A 25145-nucleotide genomic window follows, 5' to 3' on the forward strand; every position below is an offset into this window, starting at 1 on the left:
TTGAAGCCTTCCCTGTTGCAAAGCTGATTCATTGTCTGTTGCAAAATGTCTGTTAAACCACATTATCCCTACCAAGGGAATTCCTGCCACTTTGTCTAGTGACCGGGGAACACATTTTACTGGAAAAATTGTTCAACATCTAAACCAGGTATTACATGTCACCCACCTGTTGCACTGCCCCTACCATCCACAGAGTGCAGGGGCAGTTGAAAGGTGAAATGGTGTGCTTAAAAATAAGCTGGCAAAAATCTGTAGTTCCACAGGGTTAAACTGGCCAGCTGCTTTACCACTGGCCCTTATGGAAATTCGGTCATCCCCATCCCAGAGACACAAATTGAGTCCATTTGAAATCATCATGGGACGCCCTATGCGAACAATGGCTACTATTACCCCAGCCCCAGACCTAAACCTAACTCACAGCACGCTCCTCCAGTACTGCAAAGGGTTAATGCAAGCTGTGAGCTCCTTCCATTCGCAGGTGCGAGCAGCTTGGCCGACAGAACCCACCTCTGCTGCCTGTCACACTCTTGAGCCTGGTGACTGGGTCTACCTGCAGCACCACCTTCGGAAGCACGCCTTGGAACCCCGGTGGAAGGGTCCATACCAGGTACTGCTCACCACCCAGACAGCAGTGAAATTATCCAGCATCGCTGCATGGATCCACGCCTCACAGTGTAAGCCAGCGCCACCTCCAGGGGACCAAGCACCTCTGCAAGACCACGCAGAACCAGCTTCAACCCCAGAAGACAAAGAGGAACAGCCTGCAATACCTTACAATCTGCGCTCTCGTAAGGGTTGCCAGAAGCAGAGGGTAAGCAGACAGCAGGACCCAACAAACAAGAAGCAGTAGTGAGCCTAGCGCCTGCTGCCTGGTGGACATAAAACCGTGACTGCGGTTCCCTCGAAAGGGGTTGTCGGAACCAGAAAGGGTCCTGCTTCCAACATGTGTCCTTTGAGAAGCTTAATCCTCAGCTACTGTGTCCTGAGGGTCTGGGGAATCCAGAGTGACAGTGACAATTCTTTCATCCAACAACAGGTGCAGATAGCCCAGATCCTGAATATTTCTAATTGCTGGGTCTGCAGCCACATCCCAGCTCACTCACAAGCTAGTATCCCCACCATGGCAATCCCTTTGAATTCCTCAGAGCTTGCTGGAGAACCCTATCCACTTAAAAGGACATGGAAGGAAAATGGCACTTGGGGGCTGGGAAAAACATATGTTCCTAAACTTATAAGTGTGGTGAAAGGAAAGGGCCACTGGTGCTGGGTGTGTAATGGGACAGGGCTGAATCTAGGGAGGAGCAGCTGTCTCCAATACATCGTGTCCCATGGTGTATGGGACTATTCAAACAAGGTTGGAGAATGGCGAACCGGGTATGGAAAGATAAACTTCCTCTCAACCTGGGATCAAACCAAAGATTCAATCTCTTGCTCCCCCTACAGCCTCCCTGAGAAAAGCAGCACCATCTACAAATGTCATGTAAATGCTACCTCTTCTCCCAGTGAAAATCATCCTGTGCCCTTTGGGGGATACTGTTCCTCCTTCGTAAATTCTTACATGTCAAAGGGTTGCAATCAACCCTTCCCAGCTTTAATGGGACATCATTGGGTTTGTGGGGAAAATGCTTACACTGTGTTACCAGCAAATTGGTCAGGTATCTGTTATCCTGCTCAGCTTTTCCCACAATTCCGGGTGCTTCAATCCTTCCCACGAAATCGCCTCTGTAATTTCAGGCGAAAAAGGAGGGACTTGCCAGATGCTAAATGGTATGTGGATAACATAAGCCCCCTAACTTGGGAAGAAGCTGTTGGCATTTCTTTAATCCCAGTAGCGGGGGTAATTCACCATGCAAAAAGGCTTTTAAGGTTACAAGCGGTGGTTGAGATCATGGCCAATGAAACAGGAGAGAGCTTAAAAGCTCTAGCCAAAGAAGCAGGAGCGGTCCAACAAGTGGCCCTCCAAAACCGTCAGGCATTAGATATAATACTGGCAGCCAAAGGAGGGACCTGTGCTCTAATTGGAACAGAATGCTGTGTATACATACCTGATAATACTAATGAGGTAATAAATCGTGCTAGCCATCTGGAGCAAATTGCATACCTTCCCCACGAAGAACCAAGTTCCTTGTGGAAATGGATAAGTAACTTATTCAGTTTCTCTAGTCTGGGAAACTGGTTGTTTCAAGGAATCCTGACTATCCTATTTGGAATTCTAATAATCTTTGTGTGTTTTCAATTGATTTCTTGTTGTATCCAAAACTGCACAAGACACACCATCCATCAGGTTACCCCTAACCAGAGTGCTAATCTAATGTTGTTAAATGTCACCAGTGAAAGTAATGAAAAAGAATGATTGATCTATGGAATCCAGTAAGTCGTTGGTCATGGGCGTAGCCTTGACCAAAAGGGGGGATTGTGGAAGTATAACATTGTATAAGTATAACGTTGTATAAGGGGACATGCTGGATACATTGTACATGAGAGGGCATGCCAAAACATGTTACAAAGTATCTGAGGGAGCACACGTAGGGACAGTTAGCTTTTGAATGGAGAAGCAATTAAAATGGAGCCAGCACCTCTAAGAAGCAGGCATCAGAATGGAAGGTGTGAAGGGCAATTAGTTAAGTTAACTAGAAGCTGTTAAAGGAGATTGTTAAGGGTGGCAGGTAATTGAAGATACGTGACTGGTCTCAGGGATCTCGAAGGGTGGTGACTAAAATCTTTTTCTTCTTTTGTCTGTAACTTCTCTGTAACTTGTTCTCCAAAAAACTGTATAAATTAAGAGACACAAGCCCCACTCGGGGGGCTCACTTCTAAATGTATTAGCAGAGCGGCTTTGCTAATAAAACAGAGTGGTCTGATAAATTGTGAGTCTGAGTCAAACTTTGACACTCCCGCTCTCGCTCTCTCTCCTCCCACTCTCGCTCTCTCCCCTCTCGCTCCCGCTCTTGTAGCTGGCGCTCATGTTCCTTCTGCCATTCCTGGGCTTCCAGTTCCTTTAATCTCACCTCGAGCTCCAGCTGTCTCAGCTCTGCGGTGGGGGACTGTGCCCGCGATGGAGCACCGCTAGCTGAGCACGACCTGGAGGGCACCATGTGTGTCTGACGGCGTCGAGCCCCTGCTCCTGTCGGAGAATCCGAAACGCTTCCCAAGGGTGACTGGCCACTTCCTGCCGGGACAGGCTCTGTCCCCCCAGATCGGTCATTCTCTTCCAGCTGGGCAATCAGCTGGGCCTTGGTCGCCTTCCCCATGGTCAGGTCCCTCTCTCTGCACAGCCCTGCTAGCTCTGCCTTCAGGAGTCGGGTATAATCCATCTCCCCGCTGTCTCCCGGGGTATCCACTCACCAGCAGCAGCTGCAGGAATTGCTCTATTCCCCCTCTGGCTCTTGTGAGGCTCCTTCCTTCTCTTGCACTCAGTCAGCCACTGCTGGGAGCTCATCCATGGGTGCAGTGCATCCCACTCCTGACACCAGTGTGATGGGGTTCAGGGGTCCCCCTGCACTGCACCCCGTCTGCTGGCAGGAGTGACTCTCACTCAGCAGGTACAACAGGAGGTTTATTAGGCAACAGATGCCCAGTTTCTCACAGAAGCGTCAGCACAGCAGTCAGAGACAGTCCTTCCAACCCGTCCTGGGGAGAAGACCCCGAGGGCTGCCCTTCTGGGGTGTAGCTTTCCCCCTCCTCAGGCTGGCTGCCTTCCAGCTCTCTCTTCCCCTAGCCTCTAACTGCCACCCCGATTCAAAAAAAAACCCTGCTCGGCTCCTCCCTCCTCTTTGTTCAGGGCAGAGGTGTTACCTGCCAGTTGTAGCCCCAGGGTCATCCTTAGCCACTGGGAGCTGTTCTGCTTGTCTCTCACATCCAGCCTGAGTCTCTCATTTGCACTGCCCCCACTCCATCACAGAAGATTACTAATGAGGCACTGAATTGAATATTCAGCACCTCATTAGCATTACGACACTTCCGGACGCAGCGCTTTGAAACGCTTCTTTCGAAAGCGTGCGGCTTGGTGCGGCTACTTGGGGGTCCTTTTCGAAAGGACCCCCTCACCTTTTGAAATCCCCTTATCCCACTCACTGATTGGAATAAGGGGATTTCAAAAGGTGCAGGGTCCTTTCGAAAAGGAGCCCTGTGTAGTCGCGCCGAGCCATGCCCTTTCGAAAGTGGTGCTTTCGAAGCACCGCAGCTGGAAGCATCCTAATGCTAATGAGGTGCTGAATATTCAATTCACCTCCTCATTAGTAATCTTCAAAATGGCCATTAGCATGACCATTTCAAAAATTTGTGCCCATGTAGATACACCCTTCGAATTTGTGGGATAGCTCCACAGGTGCCAGAGCACCTGAGGGTGAGGGCTTAGACAGTGGAGGGGGCCTGCATGATGAGGGTGGGGGCATAGCCTGCTGGAGGTGGCCATGAGTCCCATGGCCAGCAGGCAGACCATGGCATTGTGGAAGTCCCTGTCCAGGAGCTGCTGAGGATCCATGAGGATCTCTGCTGGGAGTCTGGTCCCTAGATGGGGTCTACTGTGCTGTGGACAGCTTGGCAAGTCTTCAGCATGTGCAAGGCAGGGGTATTGGGGAGGGGCCCTTTAAGGGAACAGTAGCTGAGGCTCCCAGAAAAGCTTGGCAGGCATGTGATCCCCTCTGAGGCTTTTCCTGGCCTGTTATTTTGAAACAGCATCCAGGGCTGTGTGGACCCTCTTTTTCAAAAGGGTGGATCAGTCTTTCAAAAGATCGGCTGAAAAGATTGATATCTTTATTGTGTGTAGATGCACTCTTTCAAAAGGCAATCTTTCAGAAGATCATCTTTCGAAAGATGACTGTAGTGTAGATGTAGCCTAATTGATTTGTAGCAGCCTTTCCATGGCTGCCTGCACAGTTCTGCTGTTCCTTGCTGCCCTGAGGAATCCTTCTGTTCCTTTGAAAGTTGTTGCCTCTCTCTCACTGAGTAAGCTTTCTGGCCTGACCCTGGCGCAATATGTATGTGTGATCAAAATTTTAATCTAGCCCCAATTACTAGACTATTCATATACAAAACAGTTAAATAAAAAAGAAACAACCTCACCATCTGTGTTTAAATTGAATCATTTTATTACTGTAGCCCTTGTTCTCTCTTTCCATTTATCTTCTCTTATTGATAGTTACTATTGTGGTGCAATGCCTAAAATTCCATTTTAAACTCTTCTGAACTGGTACTGTGTGTTTTATTTGTATGTGAAGTGCATACCACAATTCAGGTTGTGTATATAGAGTAATCGCAATAAAAATCAGCCTGGATTTATGTAGGTGTATCTTCTTTTATATGATCAGAGCAGTTACAGGGCTAAATTTGGTTTGACGTTGCTCCCTAGCAAAAGCTTACAATCAACCCTTCCCATGTTTAAGATGATTGTGTATTTCATTTCAGCATTTGATAAAGGCAAACTGCAGAGTATTATAAGTCGTGCCCTGAAACTGTTTTGATTTCTTTTGATACTCAGTTAGCTGAATGAAATATACTATCCTTTTAAACTGCTTTTTCCACGTTTGAAATTGGAATGCAGTAAATAAACCACTTGATTTTTGTACACGTTAGGGAAGCTAACTATAACATAATCCATAAATGTGTTCACATTGTTCCTCTATCTATCTTGTATCTGAAAAAAGAAGTACATTAGTCATTATCCAAGAAACTTTAAAGCGATGTCAAAAAATTAACCAGTGAGGTATGGTGAAGTAAATGAGATATATTTTATGGTAAAATAATATGTCAAAATTATAGGAGTTTTTCTGTTTTTGACAAAGGATAAACACTAATTTTTCCTTCTCTACTTCCCTCACCTTCCCCTCCACTCCCTACAAAAGAACTCTTTATAGGCACAGCTTTCAAGGTTTTTGGTCTTTGCATGTAAATTAATGAGGTGCAAATAAGCAGAGTGGGAAGCTCACTTATACTCAGCAAATTCAGAAAAGCAAACTATGAGAAGGCATGTGTTCATGCTGGCCCTGAGAGAAAATACAAAAGCTGATATTAATGTCTCTCACAATAACTCAGTGAAATATAGCTTCCCCAATAGGAAACCTTGCAGTTATTTGACAGTGCTTTGAATCAAAACATGATGGTTCATGGCAGAAAGTGGAACTGCTTACAGCATATGGATGGAAGAAAACTGTTTTACTGGAGTTTACCATGAAAGAATTACTTGCAGAAGAAGCTGAACAAAGCTGAAGGAAGAAGGTGTGGGAAACTGGCCAAAGAGTACATAAATATGCTGCTTATGCACTGGTATGACAACTGAAAAAGAAAAGCAGTTAACAAGCATTGTCTGTGCTCCATGCTAACGAACAGTCTCACAAATGGCTGCTCATTAGCATAAACACCGCTAATTAGCATAGCTGCATGAGATCCCACTAGGGCAACTTCCTCAGGTATTGCACTGGTCTTACCCAGTATGGAATTGCCTATGTTTTATATGCTTAATCCTAAAAATGACTAGTGGCCAGATTTCTTACTGTCACTGTCCCATTTTTGAAATAGGTTTTGAATCTTGCATGCACCAGCAGAACATTTCAGATTTGAAAGAAAAGACACATTAAACTTTCCTGTTTTTCTTTCTATTGTGAGTTTCATTTTTCTGGTGTTAATATTTGTGTCAACAATACAAGCTTTCACCACTGTCCTTACAAAATCAGAAGCCAAGCACTATCATAAGTTATTATTTTGTAACTTTGACTACCTGCACTACCATGCTCACTTGTCTCACAAAGGATCACTGCATTACATCTTAATTCTTATCTTTAAACTAATGAAGGGAAAGATAAGAAAGAGACTCTACAATCCATCAAGGAGAAGTTGAAGACAAGAAGATGTGCAACCTGTTTTAAAACAGCTGACAGTGGAGGTTCATTTTGTTTGGGAGCTGTCTAGCTAATAAATGGTAATCAAATAACTATTTCAAAATAAGTCATTGATCATTATCTTTATATAAATGTATCCTTTACATTTTGTGTGTGTGAGGGTGTATATGAAATCCAGCCTGGTGCAAGAGGTCTGAATACCAGGAATAAATTTGGGCTATGACATTCACAGGTACAATTTTCCAAAATCTGACAGTGGTTCATTCACACAAAGGTGTTTGTGAGTTTTATGAATTGCAAAAAGTCTTCAGAAGGACCTTCTAATGCATCATTTTCAAACAATCTTTACTTGAAATGGCTCCAGGTTTTAACCTCTTATTCCAAGTTTCAGTCCAGCATGAATTTTTAGAACCGTGTTATAAAACTCTGAAAATAGGATTTTTAATGGAAATGCTTACAGCACCTTAACTGCAGTAATGTGAATCACATTTCTGTAACTTAGTGCATATAAGCCTTTCATGCTCTTCCCAATAGCTTGTTTAAGCATTGTAATGTGTTTCAAACTAGATTTAAACAGTACATTACCAGGATTTTACCAAGTGACTGCACAAAAATATTTGTTTTATATATTTCTTCTGCTGATAGCCGGAAGCGATAAGATAGATAAGCTCCATGCAAGTGCAGTATTAGAGTGAATTTGCATTCAAACTCTGAAGACTTGATTCACTCCAGCCTAATGCCAAATCATGATTTCAGGAGTTAGTCATGAAGAAAATAGTAAAAGGAAGAAACTCCTCAGGCAGAAGATCATTCTAGCATGAGAACCAAAGAGCAACATTATTGTGTCCTACCTTCCCTGCAATCTGTTATGAGAAATTGTTGTGGTTTGGTGCTGGTCTTAATGTAAGACCTGTGGAATTTTTACAAGTTAATTGTATGCTTTATGTATTGATAAGTCAGTGAGAAGTAATTGTTCAGAATGAACATGGCTCAACTTGCCTCTGTTAGACTGAAAACTTTCTGTTGGGGGCATGTAACTAGTTTCAGTAATTCTATTTTCCTTCCAGTGTTACCACTCTTCTTCCTCTCTTTCCTGGTCAATGGCTCATAACTCTTATGTCAAACATATTGGCTACATCTCCACTAGCACAAATTTTCAAAATGGTCATGCAAATAGCCATTTCAAAGATTACTAATGAGGCACTAAAATGCATAGTTAGCACCTCATTAGCATGCCAGTGGTCACGGCTCCTCAAAATTGCCACATTTCACTCCCGCACGACTCATCCAGATGAGGTGCCTTCCAACTTTGAAATCAGCAGATAGGAATAAGGGGATTTTGAAGCTGGCGGGGTCCTTTTGAAAAGGACTCCCATGTGGACGAGCTGCATGGGAGCGAAATGCAGCAATTTCAAAGAGCTGCAGCTGGCAGCATGCTAATGAGATGCTGAATAAGCATTTCTAGTGTAGACATGGCCGTTGTCTTTAAAAAGAAACTTAGCTCCTTGGGTTGTGTAATATACAGAATGGGGAGAGACTTTCTAGGAATGACTACAGCAGAAAGGGATATAGGGGTTAGAGTGGACCACAAGCTAAATATAAGTCAACAGGGGGTGATGCTGTTGCAAAAAAAAAGCAAACATGATTCTGGGATGCATTAACAGGTGCGTTGTGAACAAGACACGAGAAGTTACTCTTCCGCTCTACTCTGTGTTGGTTAGGCCTCAGCAGGAGTCGTAGTACTAGGCATCCTTCAGTCTGCACAGACTATGGATTGCGCCCTTTAAAGTTTCAATTTAAGACTTCATTTACAGCATCTATTGTGACTGTAAAGACCCACACGAGAGTGACAGTCCTTGCTGCATCTCTTGCAGATGTAGTGGGTGTCTGGCAAGTCCTTATTGTGCTTTCTGTGCGCTCGCTTCTCCTCTGCTAGCTGTCTGATCTTCAACTCGCCCTTCTGAAGGCCCTTGTGTAACCCCTGCCTCCATCTGCTGCGGTCATCTGCTAGTTCTTCCCAGTTGTCCAGCTCGATGTCTACCTCTCTGAGGTCTCTCTTGCAGACATCTTTGTAATGCAATTGGGGGCATCCGGGGGGTCTTTTGCCAGAGGCTAGCTCACCATATATGATGTCTTTTGGAATCCTTCCATTGTTCATCCTGTGGACGTGGCCAAGCCAGAGGAGCCGACGTTGCCTGAGGAGGGTGTGCATGGTTGGGATTCCAGCTTGCTCGAGGACGGCTGTGTTGGTAACTCTGTCCTTCCATGATATTCCAAGGATGCGCCTGAGGCAGCGCAAGTGGAAGACGTTCAGCCTCTTTTCCTGACGGGCATACAGGGTCCAAGTCTCGCTGCCATAAAGGAGGGTGCTGAGGATGCAGGCTCTGTAGACTTGCATTTTGGTGTGAGTGTACAGCTTGTTGTTATTCCACACTCTCTTGCTGAGTCTGGACAGAGTTGTGGCCGCTTTTCCGATCCTCTTATTTAGCTCAGTGTCCAATGACAGGGTGTCAGTGATGGTGGACCTGAGGTAAACGTACTCGTGGACAACCTCTAACGTATAGTTGTCAATGCTGATTGATGGGGATTCAGCAACATCTTGACCAAGTACATTTGTCTTCTTTAGGCTGATGGTAAGCCCAAAGTCCTTGCATGCTTTGGAGAACCGATCCAGCAGTTTTTGAAGCTGGTCTTCTGTGTGAGACACTACAGCAGCATCGTCTGTGGACAGCATGTCTCTGATGAGGACTTCTCGCACCTTAGTCTTAGCTCTCAGCCTTGCAAGGTTAAACAGTTTCCCATCAGATCTTGTGTGCAGCAAGATGCCCTCTGTTGAAGATCCAAAGGCATGCTTCAGGAAGAGTGCGAAGAAGATCCCGAACAATGTCGGAGTAAACACACATCCTTGTTTGACGCCGCTCCTGATTCTGAAAGCATCCGATAATGCGCCGTCATATTGGATGGTTCCTCTCATGTTTTCGTGGAATGACTGGATCATCTTGAGTAACCGTGGAGGACAGCCTATCTTGTGGAGCAGTTTGAACAGACCATCCTTGCTGACCAAGTCAAAAGCCTTGGTCAAGTCGATGAAGGCTATGTAGAGTGGCTTTCTCTGCTCCCTGCACTTCTCCTGCAGCTGCCTTAGAGAGAAGACCATGTCAACGGTAGACCTCTCTGCACGGAATCCACACTGCAATTTGGGGTACACCCTCTCAGCAATCTTCTGGAGTCTACCAAGGATGACGCGAGTGAACAGTTTACCAGTGACGCTTAGGACGGAGATTCCACGGTAGTTGTTGCAGTCGCTTCTGTCTCCTTTGTTCTTATACAACTTTACAATGTTAGCGTCACGCATATCCTGTGGAACCTCACCCCTTTCCAGCACAGGCACAGCAGCTCATGCAGGGGTTCCAGGAGTGTGTCCGCGGCACATTTGATTACCTCTGGTGGTATACCATCCTGACCAGGGGCCTTCCCTGCTGCAATGCTGTCGATGGCTGCCTTCATTTCATCCACAGTCGGTTCTTGATCCAGTTCGTCCATTACTGGTTGGAGCTCGATGGCATCGAGGGCTGCGTCAACCACAACGTTCTCACGTGAATACAGCTCGGAGTAGTGCTCGACCCAGCGCTCCATCTGTTTGGCTTTGTCAGCGATGACTTCACCAGATTTGGATTTCAGAGGTGCCATCTTGTTCTGGGTGGGTCCTAATGCCTTCTTCATACCCTCGTACATTCCTCTGAGATTACCAAAGTCGGCACAGGTCTGGATGCTGCTACATAACTGGAGCCAGTGGTTGTTGGCACAGCTCCTGGCTGTCTGCTGTACTGTTCTTCTGGCCTCTCTAAGTGCTTGCTGGGTACTCTGGCTCGGTGAGCGTTTGTACTCCAGGAGTGCAGCATGCTTCTTTTCAATGACTGGACTCATCTCATCAGAGTTAGCTTCGAACCAGTCGTTCGTGTTTGTAGCTTTTCTTCCAAACACCGACAAGGCCGTGTTGTAAACTGTATCCCTCAGATGTTGCCATTTGGATGTCGCATCGACGCCCCCATGGCCACTGCGCAGATTTTCCTGGAGGGTGTCTCTGAATTTTTCAGCTTTCTCCGAGTTTGCCGTCTTTCTGGTGTCAATGAGGGGCCTTCCAGCACGTTTACAGCGATACAGCTTCTTGGGTCTCAGCTTGAGCTTGGAGCAAACTAGCGAGTGATCTGTATCGCAGTCAGCACTATGATAGCTGCGTGTCAGAAGGACGTTTTTGAGGTTGTTACACCTAGTGATGACCACATCTAGTTGATGCCAGTGCTTCCAGCGTAGGTGTCTCCACGACACTCTGTGCTGTGGCTTCATTCGGAAGAATGTGTTTGTGATGCACAGATTGTGGTACGTGCACAGTTCAAGGAGACGCTGTCCATTTTCATTCATTTTTCCCACACCGAAGCTTCCTAAGCAGGAAGGCCATGAGGCCCAATCAGCTCCAACTCTTGCATTGAAGTCACCCAAGATGTACAGTTGTTCATGAGCAGGTATTCACGCTACAGCAGCACTAAGCACGTCATAGAACTTGTCTTTTACTTCTAGTGTGGTGTACAGGGTTGGGGCATAAGCGCTGATCAGGTGGACAGGACCGGCACACGTTTGAAGCGTGTTCTGAAGAAGTCTTTCTGATCCGCCCGTGACTAAATCAACAATTTGTAGAAGGGTGTTTCTGACAGCGAAGCCAACACCATGCTCTCTGGGTTCTTCTTGGGCTTTACCCTGCCAGAAAAAAGTGTAGTCCTTTTCCTTTAGAGATCCCGAATCTGCAAGTCGCTTCTCTTGCAGTGTAGCGATATCAACTCGGAGCCTTTTCAGTTCCTCATTGATGACAGCGGTCTTGCGGGTGTCACTGATGGCCTGAAGATCTTCAGTCAAGCTGGTCACCATGGTCCTCACATTCAAGCAAGCAAGCTTGAATTGTTGATGTTTCTCATCTCTTGTTGATTTTCTTATTGGTTTGCCTGGTGCCCAAATTTCAGTCACTTGTCAGCTTCAGGAACCTTAAGCCTCACGCACCCAGTGAGGCAGGTGAACTGTGGCGGGACAGTACCCTTTTGGCTGGGGGCTGCCCAGCTTTAGGCGGGCGGTGACTGTCCAGTGAGATGCGAGGATCCCTCCCACCGTCGAAGGCAACCCCTGGCGCGCGTTCTCTATGCCAATTGAGCAAGAGCTTACAACCGGTAACTGTTGCCTCCCGTGTTGATGCAACGCTGTTCAGCGATGCCGGAGTACCTCTCCGGGCGCGAGCCTGGGCATTTGTTATGGAGACTCTGGGCTGCCCAGATACCAGTGTCCCCCTCTCGGCTTTACTGATATAGTCCAAAGGAGAGGATCACCTCCATGTCTAGTACCAGCTCAGCTGCAGGAGTTGCCGGGACAGTGCCAGAAGTTGACACCGAACCACCTTCGGACTCCACTCCGGATTTTCTGTCAGGGTTTACTCCCTTAGCCTTCCTCCTTCCCGGGATAACCCACAAGGCAGTGGGGTGTGGAGTTGTGGAGAATGTGGTTAAGGATCATACTACTTCATACCTCCCTGTCAGCATGAGTCACCATAGCTCCCTGTGGAGCCATGACCCTTCTCCCTACCTTTTGCCCCTCCCCCCAGCTACCATCACCATAGGACCCTCCCCAACCCACTACCCCCATCTGCTCCCATGTCCACCCTCCTCACTGCACTGGCCCCTCTCCCCCCAGCTGCTCTCAGTGCCCCCAGGTCCACCTTCCCCTATCGCTCTTCAGAGAATTTTTTTTTCTCTCTCTCTTCAACAGGAGTATTGTGTCCAGTTCTGGGCACCGCAGTTCAAGAAAGATGTGGAGAATTTAGAGAGGGTCCAGAAAAGAGCAACAAGAATGATTAAAGGTCTAGAGAATGTGACCTATGAAAAAAGGCTGAAAGAATTGGGCTTGTTTAGTTTGGAAAAGAGATTGAGGAGAGACATTATAGCAGTTTTTAGGTATCTAAAAGGGTGTCATAAGAAGGAGGGAGAAAACTTGTTCTTTTTGGCATCTGAGGATAGAACAAGAGGCAATGGACTTAAACTGCAGCAAGGGAGGTTTAGGTTGGACATTAGGAAAAAGTTCCGAACTATCAGGGTGGTCAAGCAGTAGAATAAATTGCCAAGGGAGGTGGTAGAATCTCCATCACTGGAGATATTTAAGAACAGGTTAGATAGATGTCTCTCAGGGGTGGTTTAGACAGTACTTGGTCCTGCCTTTGGAGTAGGGGGCTGGACTCAATGGCCTCCCAAGGTCCCTTCCAGTCCCAGTATTCTATGTTTCTATGATTTATAGTACTGTTCCCAGATATGTAATAATGTATGCAGGTGCCCATGTCCCCTCCCTGTAGGTAGTCTGTGCACTCAACGCCCTGCTGCTTCAGAGGGTCATCTGAGTCAGGGACCTGGACATGGCTGTCACAGGCTTTGCTGCCATGGGGTTGTCAAATTGCTTTGGGGCCCTCGATGGGACCTACATCCCTTTCCGTGCCCCAGAGCATAGTGTTGACTGCTTTATAAACAGGAAGAGCTACCACTTGGTGGTCCTGCAAGCCATGGCGGACAGCTGGGGCTGGTTCCAGGATGTCTATGTTGGCTGGCCTGGCTTCACCCATGATGCATGTGTGTTCCACAACTTGAGCCTGTGGCACCGGTGGAGGTTGGGATCTACATCTCCCAGAGAGAGATCCCACTGGGGGACACTTCAGTGCTCCTCTGCTTGTGGCAGATGCGGTTTTCCAGCTCCAGCCCTGGCTCATGCACCTCTAAATGGGCCACCTCAATGCCAGCCAGGAGAGCTAAAACGCCAGGCTGAACCACTCCTGGCTGGTGGTTGAGCGGGCCTTCAGGCACCTCGAGGGCCGGTGGCACTGCCTCTTGGCCTGCCTGGACGTCAGCCTTCCCAATGTTCCCCAGGTTGCAGGCATGTGCTGCATGTTCCACAAGCTTGTGGAGGGCAAAGGGGAGGCCTTCATTCAGGTGTGAGCAGTGCAGGCCAGAACGGGCTACCTCCCGCTGGGTGCCGTCCGTAGCCACCAGGCCCAACAGGAGAGGGTCCAGGTCTGAGAGGCCCTATAGCAGTATTTTGATGGGGGGACCCAGTGAGCACTGACCCAGCCACCCCCAGCAGGCCTCCTGCACGCTGCCCCTGCCACCCACACTGCCGCCCCAACAGGCACATGTCACACAGCGGTTTGGGAAATATAAAACTGTAAATTATTGGTAACTATTAACTGTTTGACTATGATTTCAACACATAATTATCACAACTATACACATGGGGGGATAACTATATACATGGCAGGGCACTTGGATAGGCTGTCAATTGGCCCATCACTCTGGGACTGGGGTGGATGGGCGCAACCCCCACCAGGTTGGGGTTGCAGCCCCTTCTTGCATCCAGAGTCCCCAGCGAGGCCAGCTGGGAGCCGGGAAGATGGGGCGGTAAGGCTGAGATGGGTCTTCAGCCCAGCTGTTGGCCCCTGTCCTCGGGGGCTGACAGGTGGGGCAGCAGGTGGAGAAGCAGGGAGGGTTGCTGGGGGACAGCAGCCAGGCCACCAGCTCCTCAAAGGAGGTAGCCACCCGGTTAAAGGTGGCCATAAAGTCCCCCAGGCCTCCTGGCACCAGACAGTCTCCCATTCCTTGAAGAGCAGCCACTGCTCCATGATATCCGCCTGGTGCCAGAGGACAGCAGCCACCTCTGGGTCTATGCCAGTTCTCCCCTGGCCCTGGAAGGGATGGGCCCATCCCAGCACTGACGGTGCTCCTGGGCGGTTGTGGTCCAGGGTCAGGGGGATGGTGTGGCTGCAGAAACAGGGGGAAGAGAGAGGGAGGCCATGAGTACCAAGCCCTGCTTTGAGGCCCACACATACCATCCCCCTGTGGGCATCAGGTCTCTGTCTCCTATCCCCCAGCTGTGAGCGTGGTGGCCCTGTGGGTGGCTCCTTCATGTGGTCCGCTGCCTCACCCCTCCTCCCATGAGCTGGGTGCTGCACTGTCTGCAGGTGCAGGTGCTGATGGGCACTGGCAGCCATGTTGCCATCCTGGGACCAGGATGGGCCCTGGTTAGCCAGGGCCCTGGTTAGCCAGGGTCTGCTGGGGGCATTGGGAACCCCCAGTCACATATGGTGCCTCCACCCCATGCCTCAGGGGTGTGTGCCCTGTGAGGTACGTAACTGAGGGTCAACCACCATGGTCAGGGGAAGCCCGGCTGGAGCTGTGGAAGGGGAAGTTCATCATGACCTCCACCTCCTCACTGGACCACTTGGATGGTGCCGCGACTAGCCCCAGCTCTGGCCCTGGGGTGCATGGCTGGCCTCTGGTCCCAACTGTGGCTCCATGTCCTGCTGGGGCTCCTCTGTCAGAGTGTTGATGATGGCCACAGGGAGGAGGTGTCTGGGGACTCAGGATGGCCCTGAGCTCTTGGTAATAGGGGCAAGTGGCGGGGGCAGCCCCTGACTGGTTGGCTGAGTCCCCTGCCCGGGCATAACTCTACCTCAGCTCCTTGACCTTGCTTCTGACCTGGTAAAGAGTATGGGCAGGGTGACCCTGGGTGGGCAGGCTCTCTGCCAGCTGGGTGAACACATCCTCATTTCACTGCTTGCTCCCCATTATGTGGAGCACCTCCTCCTCACCCCCAGAGCCACAGCAGGTCACTGAGCTCAGTGTCAGTCCAAGAGGGGCCCTGCTTCCTGCTGCACTGGCTGGATGCTTGGAAGCCCTGAGCTGACCCAGAGGGGGAGCCCTGGGGGCACTTGGGAGGCTGGCTGGCTGCCATGACCTCACGCCGGGCTGTGCAGAGGCACCTTGTGGCACAGCTGCTGCCTACACGCTCTCAGGTTCCTGCTATGGGGTTTCCAGGCCCATGGAGATTTAAGAGCCGCTGCGTGCAGAGATCATAGAGCCCTGCAGGGGCTGACAGCACACCTTCACTTCCTAGCTGATTGCCACCATGGCAGACCCCGCTATTTCAATGTAGCAGGACACAGATAGGCTACACATGACCTACTTCAATGTTAGACATTGAAGTAGGCATTATTTCTGTCTTCTCATAGGAATAGCGGTTTCGATATCTCTGCACCTAACTTTGATTTCAATTTCAAAGTCGTGCCTGGCTTGTGTAGATGTGGTGCACGCTATTTTGACGTTGTGACTGCTACTTCGACGTTGTGCTCTAGTGTAGATGCACCTATGATGATGGAAATATTGGTTAATTTAAGGACATGCAACAGAAGTAGGAAATATTTGCATGATAACTTTGATAATAGTAGCTTGGTCATGAACCAGGAAAATTCTTAAACATGTGCTTATGGCAATCACTGTTCAGGAAAGCACTTAAGCATATTAACCATTTGTTTCCTTTTGGATAGGGAAGTTTTCTTGCGTTGGAGTCAATCATTGGGCCAAGCCATGTTTCATTTATTTTCATATTGTGGATGTTGATAGTCTATATCTTTTATACTATGCATTTTGCCATAGCAAAACCAGGAGGTTTTCACTAGCAAAAGTATAAGTCGATGAGAAACAAAACACTATCAAGGAAAAGGTGGAGAAGGCTAAAAAAGGACATTCAAAAAGCATATGATGAATGCTCTCATCTTTGGATATGAGGATACTACAGTCCTGACACTGATTCATGATAATGCAATACCAGATGCAGTGCAATACATGGTACAAATTAAGGGGGGGATTAAAGACACACACAGAGAAAAGAAGGGGTCCAGTCTGTCTGTGACCATGGAAAGAACTCTCATTCTAAATGTCACTGGATTTAAATTATAATTTCCGTGACGGTCATTTAAACTTTTGGTAAAAACCTTGATCACCATCTGTTAAACAACAAAGTAGATGAAGTACTGTATGAAAGTGTTCACTTACCTAAGTTGAATTACCCTCGTTCCTAGTTTAATGTCATAGTGCATTAGGCATCATGCAAACAATACTGTAAATAGAAACAGTCCCTATCCAATGAGCTTACAAACTAATTAGAAAAGACAGAAAAAACAAGAACAGCTAGGTGCATCTACACTACAGAAAGAAATCTTTCAAAAGAAGCTCTTCCCAAAGATCTCTTCTGAAAGACCTTTTGAAAGAGAGCATCCACACACAAAAAAGAGGCACAATCCAACATTCTTTCAAAAGAACAGTCCAAGGATCAAAAAAATGAGGCCCCATGAGGACTGCTCTTTCAAAAAAGGGGCCTGCAGACCATCTACATGTGCTTTCTTTCAAAAGAAGCTTTTTAAAGGGGGCACTCTTTCTGAAACAGGAAAAGAAGAGCGATTTTGAAAGGACCGCCGCATTCTTTCTATTTACTTTCCAAAGAACACTTTTTGCATGTAGACTCTCCTTGTAATCTTTCGATACAGCTCCTGTCTTTCAAAATATCTTTCGAAAAAACTTGCTAGTGTAGACACAGCCATAGTGGGTACATGCATAACGTCAGAGAGACAAGTCTTATAATTACACTCTTAAACAATAAATTGCTGCTTTCCTTCCTTCCTGTTATCCAGCCATCCTGATCCATCATAGCTGACCAAATACACCCTCCTTGTTTCACTCTGCTCACCATGCAAGAATGCAATCCTTACACCACAAAAATAAGAATGGCTCTGCCACTTAACAAAACAGTACAAAGCTATAACATACTCTAATTTAGAAAACTTGCCTCTTCAAACTGTTTCAGGAAGTACTTGTGGTTGTCGGATACAACAGTTCCACTGTGGACAGACAATTCAATGATGAAATAACATTCCACTTTTCCCAGGAGATTTTGTAGGGCAGGCCAACAAATGGGTAAGGTGGGAGGGAACGAAAAGGGCAAATATGCTGTATGTGTTCCAGAACTTGAAGATGAAGAGGAAAGGTGCCTCCCTGCTTGGAAATACTTACCCCAATCCCTTTTCATTAACTGATTATTCATAAAACAAGCAGTAAAATCTGTGGGCCAGAGTCCATTCTGGTTTAATTGGGTATTGCTCCTTTGACATCCCAGTTTACACCATTTGAAAATTTGGCCCAATGTAAGATGCTTTAGTAGTAAAGGAGTAGTGGGAGAAAATAAATTAATTTGTTGACTATAAGAAAAACTTTTGGCATGCAGGATTTTCAGCAGAAGCTTCTGCATACAGCCCTCTTGCTTACAGGCAAGACTGCCATCTGTTGAACTCCCAAGAACTTTTATTCTACCTAAAACATTTAATTGGACTTTTTTGCTAAAGATAGGCGTTATAGTAGATCAGTTAGATACCCACTTTATGCTATCAGAGATAAGAAAAGTAATTAGTTAAAGCCTCATGACTCTCTAATTAATACAGAGTCTAAGTAACAAAGTAGAAAATCGGATTGTATCATACTGCTTTGCTTCACACAGTAATTCATTATCAGCAAGGTGTGACTGCAGTGGTCATCAGAGTTTGCTAGAGTTCACCAATAATTAATTCATATTAAACTGGCCAGTCTTTAATCTTGACTGCCCTATGCTGCAAATCTGTTCTTCCTTCTCAACTCAAAAAACATGCATAGTTTGTAATATGCCATTGAGAATGAGGCATTAATTGTACAGGTTGTAAACAGAATATGCAAGATCTTGACAGTAAAATCATCATAAAGCTGTGTAGAAGGCTCTGATGATCTCCCACAACGTATGATGAAGTCTTCAAAACAACTCAAGCCTTTTTCCATTCAAAAATAGTGTTGATATTGTTTTAAAGAGTATAATTATTTGTTCATTAAGAAATAATAAGGATGGAGAGATAGCCACAGAAATACTCCGGATTTTTTTAAAGCAAAGTCAGAATTGATGGTGTAATGTCCACCACAATTACTTCACCTGAGCTACGTCTACACATGCACGATACATCGAAATAGCTTATTTTGATGTAGCGACATTGAAATAGGCTATTTCGATGGGTAACGTCTACACGTCCTCCAGGGCTGGCAATGGCGACGTTCAACGTCGACATTGCGCAGCACCACTTCGAAATAGGCGCTGCGAGGGAACGTCTACGCGCCAAAGTAGCACACATCGAAATAAGGGTGCCAGGCACAGCTGCAGACAGGGTCACAGGGCAGACTAGGGCTTCCGGGGCAACAGCTAGCCGCTCCCTTAAAGGGCCCCTCCCAGACACAAGCAGCCTGCACAGCACACGGTCTGCAGAGCCATAGGCACGCACACCTCGAGCGACACAGTCATGATGGACCCCCCAGCAGCAGCAGCAGCAGCAGCAGCAGCAGCCAGAGGTCCACACAGCCGCCCCTGCAGAAGCAGTGCTCGCCCTGCTCCATGCCATGCAGGAGGCAGCTGGGCACCTCCTTGCCACAGAGGAGGAGCTGCCCGCAGGGGAAGAGGACGCAACCCCCAACCCTGCAGCACCCTGCCCCCACCCCCCCGCCTCATACACCACTGGCTCTGAAGCTACCCCATGAACACCGACTGGTGGGAGTGGCTGGTGATCGGAGAGTGGGACGACGACCACTGGCTCAGGAACTTTCGCATGAGCCGGCAGACATTTCTGGAGCTATGCCAGTGGCTCACCCCTGCACTCAGGCACCAGGACACGGCCATATGGCGTGCCCTCAGTGTGGAGAAATGGGTCAGCATCGCTGTCTGGAAGCTGGCCACTCCAGACAGCTACTGATCTGTGGGCCAGCAGTTTGGTGTCGGCAAGGCCACCATCGGGGCTGTCCTCATGGAGGTAAGAGGACCCATGGGGGGAGGGGGAAGCAGCTCTGGGAGGGGAGGGGAGGGGAGGGAAGGGGAGGGGGGCCCTGGCAGGGGAAGGCCACACACACCCTGCTCACCCCTCATTGGTGCTCTCCCATGTGCTTCCCCTGCAGGTCGTCCGCACCATCAATGCCATGCTCCTCCACAGGCTCATGAGGCTTGGGAACCCGGATGCTGCCATTGCGGGCTTTGCCACCCTGGGCTTCCCCAGTTGCTTTGGGGCTCTGGATGGGACTCACATCCCCATCCGCGCCCCGGAGCACAGTGGAGGACGCTACATAAACAGGAAGGGCTACCACTCAGTGGTCCTCCAGGCCTTGGTGGACAGCCAGGGCTGTTTCCTGGACATTTATGTGGGCTGGTCTGGCAGCACCCATGACGCCCGGGTATTCCGGAACTCGGGCCTGTGCCGCCGGCTGGAGGCAGGAACCTACATCCCCCAGTGGGAGATCCCTGTGGGGGACACCACCATGCCCCTCTGCGTCATTGCAGATGCGGCATACCCCCTCCGGTCCTGGCTCATGCACCCGTACACGGGCCATCTCTCTGACAGCCAGGAGCGCTTCAACCAGCGCCTGAACCACACGTGCCAGGTGGTGGAGTGCTCATTTGGCCGCCTCAAAGGGCGCTGGAGGTGTCTCCTCACCCGCCTGGATGCGGGCCCCACCAACATCCCCCAGATTGTGGGTGCGTGCAGCACCCTACACAACCTGGTGGACAGCAAGGGGGAGGCCTTCTTTCACGGCTGGGCTGTGGAGGCCAGCAGGGCCGATGTGCAGCCACCCGCTGCCCCCAGTCTCCAGGTGGACCCCGAAGGGACCTGGGTCCGGGAGGCCCTGCGGGCCCAGTTCGACGAGGCTGTGGGGTGAACACTGGCAGGCCCCCCACTGCCCCCCCGTCCTCCAAAACACTCCCTGCCCCTACGCCCACACCACAGAGCACCCAAGAGCACCCCCCCCCCGACTTTTCTTGTAAAAATAAAAGCAGACAGTTGTTTGTCAAATCAAACATCTTTTGAACGCTTATTATAACGGAAATTCTAACTTATATATGTATATATTATAAAAACAGGGATAACATGAAAGGGGAAGACAAGGAAGGGGAGAACTATTTACATGGCGGGGTAAGGATCAGCATTGGAAAATGGGGGTCACAAATACAAACTATTTACAGCAAAAAAATAACTTAAAAGTGGGGGGAATATATACAAAGGGGGGGGGCCATGTCCTGGGCCCCACGCCCCTACAGTCCAGCGCTGGGGGTGGTCGGCCGGGATCCCCGCCTTGGCCACAGCCCTGTCTGGGGCTGGCTGGGGGCCAAGCGGACCGGGAGATATGGCCAGTGAGTGTCAGCTGGCCCCAGGTCCCCCTCGGCGGAATGGCCCTCGGTGGCAGGTGGCGGTGCGATGGCGGACAGTGCGGCGGCTGGAGCAGTGGGTGGCGCAGTGGGTGGAGCAGCGGGTGGAGCAGGCAGGGTGGGCGCAGCAGTGGCCGGCATGGCATGGGGGGCCAGGTAGTCTGCAATGAGGTTGAAAGTCTGCATGTAGGCCCCCCATGCCTCCTGCCGCCAGGCCAGAGCCTGCTCCTGCAGGTGGAGGCGGTGTTGTTCCACCCGCGGGCGCTACTCGGCGACCTCCACCTGCTGGCGGTGAAGGGCCAGCAGCTGGGGGTCCATCGCCGGCGGCTGCTGGTGCTGGGTCCACCATCTTGCCCACCGTGGGGCTGGTCGGTCCTCTGCTGAGGGGCTGGCCTGGAGCAATGTTCCCGGAGGGCTTTCTGGAACCACTGATGCCTCGCCTGCGCTCTCCGGTCCTTCCGATGGTGCAGCTGTGGAACACAGGAGGGGGGAAGAAGAGTGAAGACAGCTGTTAGTGTGGGCCCTGAGCCGTGGCCCTTGTCCCCCCACCCCTCTGCTGCAGGTTCCCCATCCCCGTCCCTGAGAGATGCTGCTGTGATGGGGTCCAGGAGTCCCCCTGCACTGCACCCCGTCTGCTGGCAGGAGTGACTCTCACTCAGCAAGTATGACAGGAGAGGTTTCTTAGGCAACAGATGCCAGTTTCTCACAGAAGCGACAGTACAGCAGTCAGAGACGGTCCTTCCAACCCGTCCTGGGGAGAAGACCCCGAGGGGTGCCCCTCTGGGGGTGTAGCTTTCCCCCTTCTCAGGCTGGCTGCCTTCTAGCTCTCCCTTCCCCTAGCCTCTAACTGCCACCCCCGATTCAAACCCAGCTCGGCTCCTCCCTCCTCTTTGCTCAGGGCAGAGGTGTAACCTGCCAGTTGTAGCCCCAGGATCATCCTTAGCCACTGGGAGCTATTCAGCTTGTTTCTCATATCTAGCCTGAGTCTCGCATTTGCACTCCCCCCACTCCATCACATGCTGCTGCTGCTGCTGCTGGGTGTCCCACCCCCTCCCCCCCGAGGGACCCTAGAGGTTCCGCTCCCCCCAGCCCCAGGGATGGGGCATGGCACTGTCGTGCTGGTGGGGGCAGGGGTTGATGGACTCTTCTGAGGGACATGCTACTGCTGTCCTTGGGGCCATGGTCATCTGGGCATGTGGAGGGCCCTGGTCATATCTATTACCCCCGTCCCTCAACACCAGGGGTGTGCACCGGGGGGCGGGGGGTACATACCTGACGGTCCACTCCCACGGTCAGGGGACACCCAGGGGGCGGACACCCGGCTGGAGCTCCGGGACGGCATCATTATTTGGAGCCCGATGTCACTGGAGGAGGAGTCACCCCCTCCTCCTCCTCCTGCTCTGGTGCCCCGGGGTTGGGCTCCTGGGGGGGCCCCCGGGGTGCGGGGCTTGCCTCTGGGGTGGACTCCGCCTCTGGGGCCTGCTGGGGCTCCTCAGCCGAGATGTCAAGAGTGGCCAGAGGGGAGGAGGTGTGCCGGGGGCCGAGGATGTCCCTGAGCTCCCTGTAAAAGGGGCAAGTGATGGAGGCGGCTCCAGATCGGCCGGCCGCATCCCGGGCCTGGGCGTAACCCTGCTGCAGCTCCTTCACTTTACTCCGGACTTGATCCAGAGTGCGGGCAGGGTGACCCCGGGCGGCCAGGCCCTCGGCCAGCCGAGCGAACTCATCCGCATTCCCCCTCTTGCTCCCCATTACCTGGAGCACCTCCTCCTCGCTCCAGAGCCCCAGCAGGTCCCGAAGCTCGGCCTCCGTCCAGGAGGGGCCCCGCTGCTGCTTCGCTGCCTGGCTCCTGGGCTGGGAGCCCTGGCTCCCCTTGGGGGGGTCCCCTGGGGGCGCTGTGGGGGCTGCCAGGCGGCCATCGCAGCTGGGTGGGTGTCTCTAGCTGGCTGAGGGACATGCAGGCTGGCCGCGTGTCTGGGCTGCCGCCTGCATGTTCTCTCAGCTTCCTGCACAGGAAGGGAGGGGGCAGGGAGCTTTAAGGGGCCGCTCCACGCGGCCACCATTGAGCTCAGGGGCTGGAGAGAATGTCTCTCAACCCCTCAGCTGATGGCCGCTGTGTTGGACCCCGCAATTTCGATGTTGTGGGACGCGCAATGACTACACATTCCCTACTTCGACGTTGAACATTGAAGTAGGGCACTATTCCCATCCCCTCATGGGGTTAGCGGCTTCAATGTCTCGCCGCCTAACGTCGATGTTAACTTTGAAATAGCGCCCAACACGTGTACCTCTGACGGGCACTATTTCGAAGTTGGGGCCGCTACTTCGAAGTAGAGTGCACGTGTAGATGCGGCTTTGTAGTTATAAGCCATTGATGAGATGTTGACTATTAATAGCATTACAGTGAGAAGTGCAGCGAGGCAATAAAGCCTGCCAAGTGCCCAAAGTTCTGCTGAAAGTATCTATTTTCGAGAAGGGGCCTCCAGAAGAAGGACTTCCTTCCCGAAGCCCCACTGGGGCTGTGCTTCTACATGGCCTTTTGGAGTCCAAAAAAACAGTCTTCTGGACTCCAAATCATGCGATGTTATGCTAATGAGGCGTGGGGAATTTGCATCTGTGCATCATTAGCATCTTTCACTCCATGTATTAGCATGCCACTTCCACAGGAAGTGGCCTGTGTAGAAACGGCCCATCTGCTTTCTGTCATCACAACTACTCTTCCCTGCATTCAGGGGTCAGGAAAAAGATTTTGAGCTTTCAAAATGGGATGTTGCTGAAATCACTTACTTTGATAACTGAAACATCAAGGATCTTACAAAAGCAGCAGGTGTCTGCAATGGGCTTTACAATGCAGCAAGGTGTCTGCATCTGTGTCATCGCAGCAGGCCCTCCACTCACTCTTTCCTATGTTAAGGGGGGCCAGAGTGTGAAGAACGGTAACAGAAAAGGTTAGAAAAAAAATTTTTGGCTTCCCACTACATTACACTACACAGAGTTGCCAAATTCCAATGAGCAATGGTGCACAGGTCGGGGGGGGAGGGTGGCACTGACTAACTGTCAGGGTGCTGGACCCCCTTACTCCTTGTGGTGGTGGGAGGGGGTATTGTGTGGATCAGAGGACAATGGAACAGTAGAAATTGTTCCCTGAAAATCTTTTTGTGTGGGGTGTGTGTGGGGACTACATCTGCAGAGCCAGTTGAAATGGTCCTGCTGGCAGCAGCAAGGCCCCAAAAATATTTGTCGTGAGGATGGGGACCACTTGAAGCAGCCCCCTACTGGTGGCACCATGCCACTGAAAATCTTTTCCGCCCTTGGAGCCCTCACCACACGCAAGCCAGGACATGGTGCTGCCTGGAAGCATGGTCCACGCTGAACATCAGGCTCCTTTTATTGGGCTGGGGGCTAGTCACATGATGTGGTTGGGTTCAGGAAAGAACCCAACTGCCTGGTGCTTGGGATGGGGTGGGGCTTGCGCAAATGTAAACCACTGAGAAGAAATTTCTCAGACTTTTTTTCATGCACCGCCCCCCCCCCCCGCCGCCCTACCAACAGCTTGGTGTGGCGGGGTAAGCGCAGGCGCCAGCGCTGAACAAAAAATCCAAGTGCTGAGCTTGCAGAGGTAGAGACAGAACCATAAACTCTGTGTTTGGGCCATTGTGAATGGGTAGATGTGCTCACAGCACTGATAATAAAGAAAGAATGCAAGCATGACCTCATAGCTATGGGCTTCCTGGTGCTGAATTCAAATTCATAGGCTACCTGTTATCTAATTCTTGCACACCTAGGCCATGTCTACACTACCCCCAAACTTTGAAATGGCCATGCAATTGCCATTTCAAAGTTTACTAAGGAAGCGCTGAAATACATATTCAGTGCTTCATTACCATGCGGGCGGCCGTGGCACTTCAAAATTGATGCGCCTCACTGCAGTGCGGCTCGTCCCGACGGGGCTCCTTTTCGAAAGGACCCCACCTACTTCGAAGTCCCCTTATTCCTATGAGCAGATGGGAATAAGGGGACTTCAAAGTAGGCGGGGTACTTTCGAAAAGGAGCCCCGTCGGGACGAGCCGCGTGGCTGCAAGGCACATCAATTTCGAAGTGCCGCGGTCCCGCGCATGCTAATGAAGTGTTGAATAAGTATTTCAGTGCTTCATTAGTAAACTTCAGAATGGCCACTTGCATGGCCATTTCGAAGTT

This window comes from Carettochelys insculpta, chromosome 5, assembly GCF_033958435.1.
Source record: "Carettochelys insculpta isolate YL-2023 chromosome 5, ASM3395843v1, whole genome shotgun sequence".
In the NCBI taxonomy this organism is placed as follows: Eukaryota; Metazoa; Chordata; order Testudines; family Carettochelyidae; genus Carettochelys; species Carettochelys insculpta.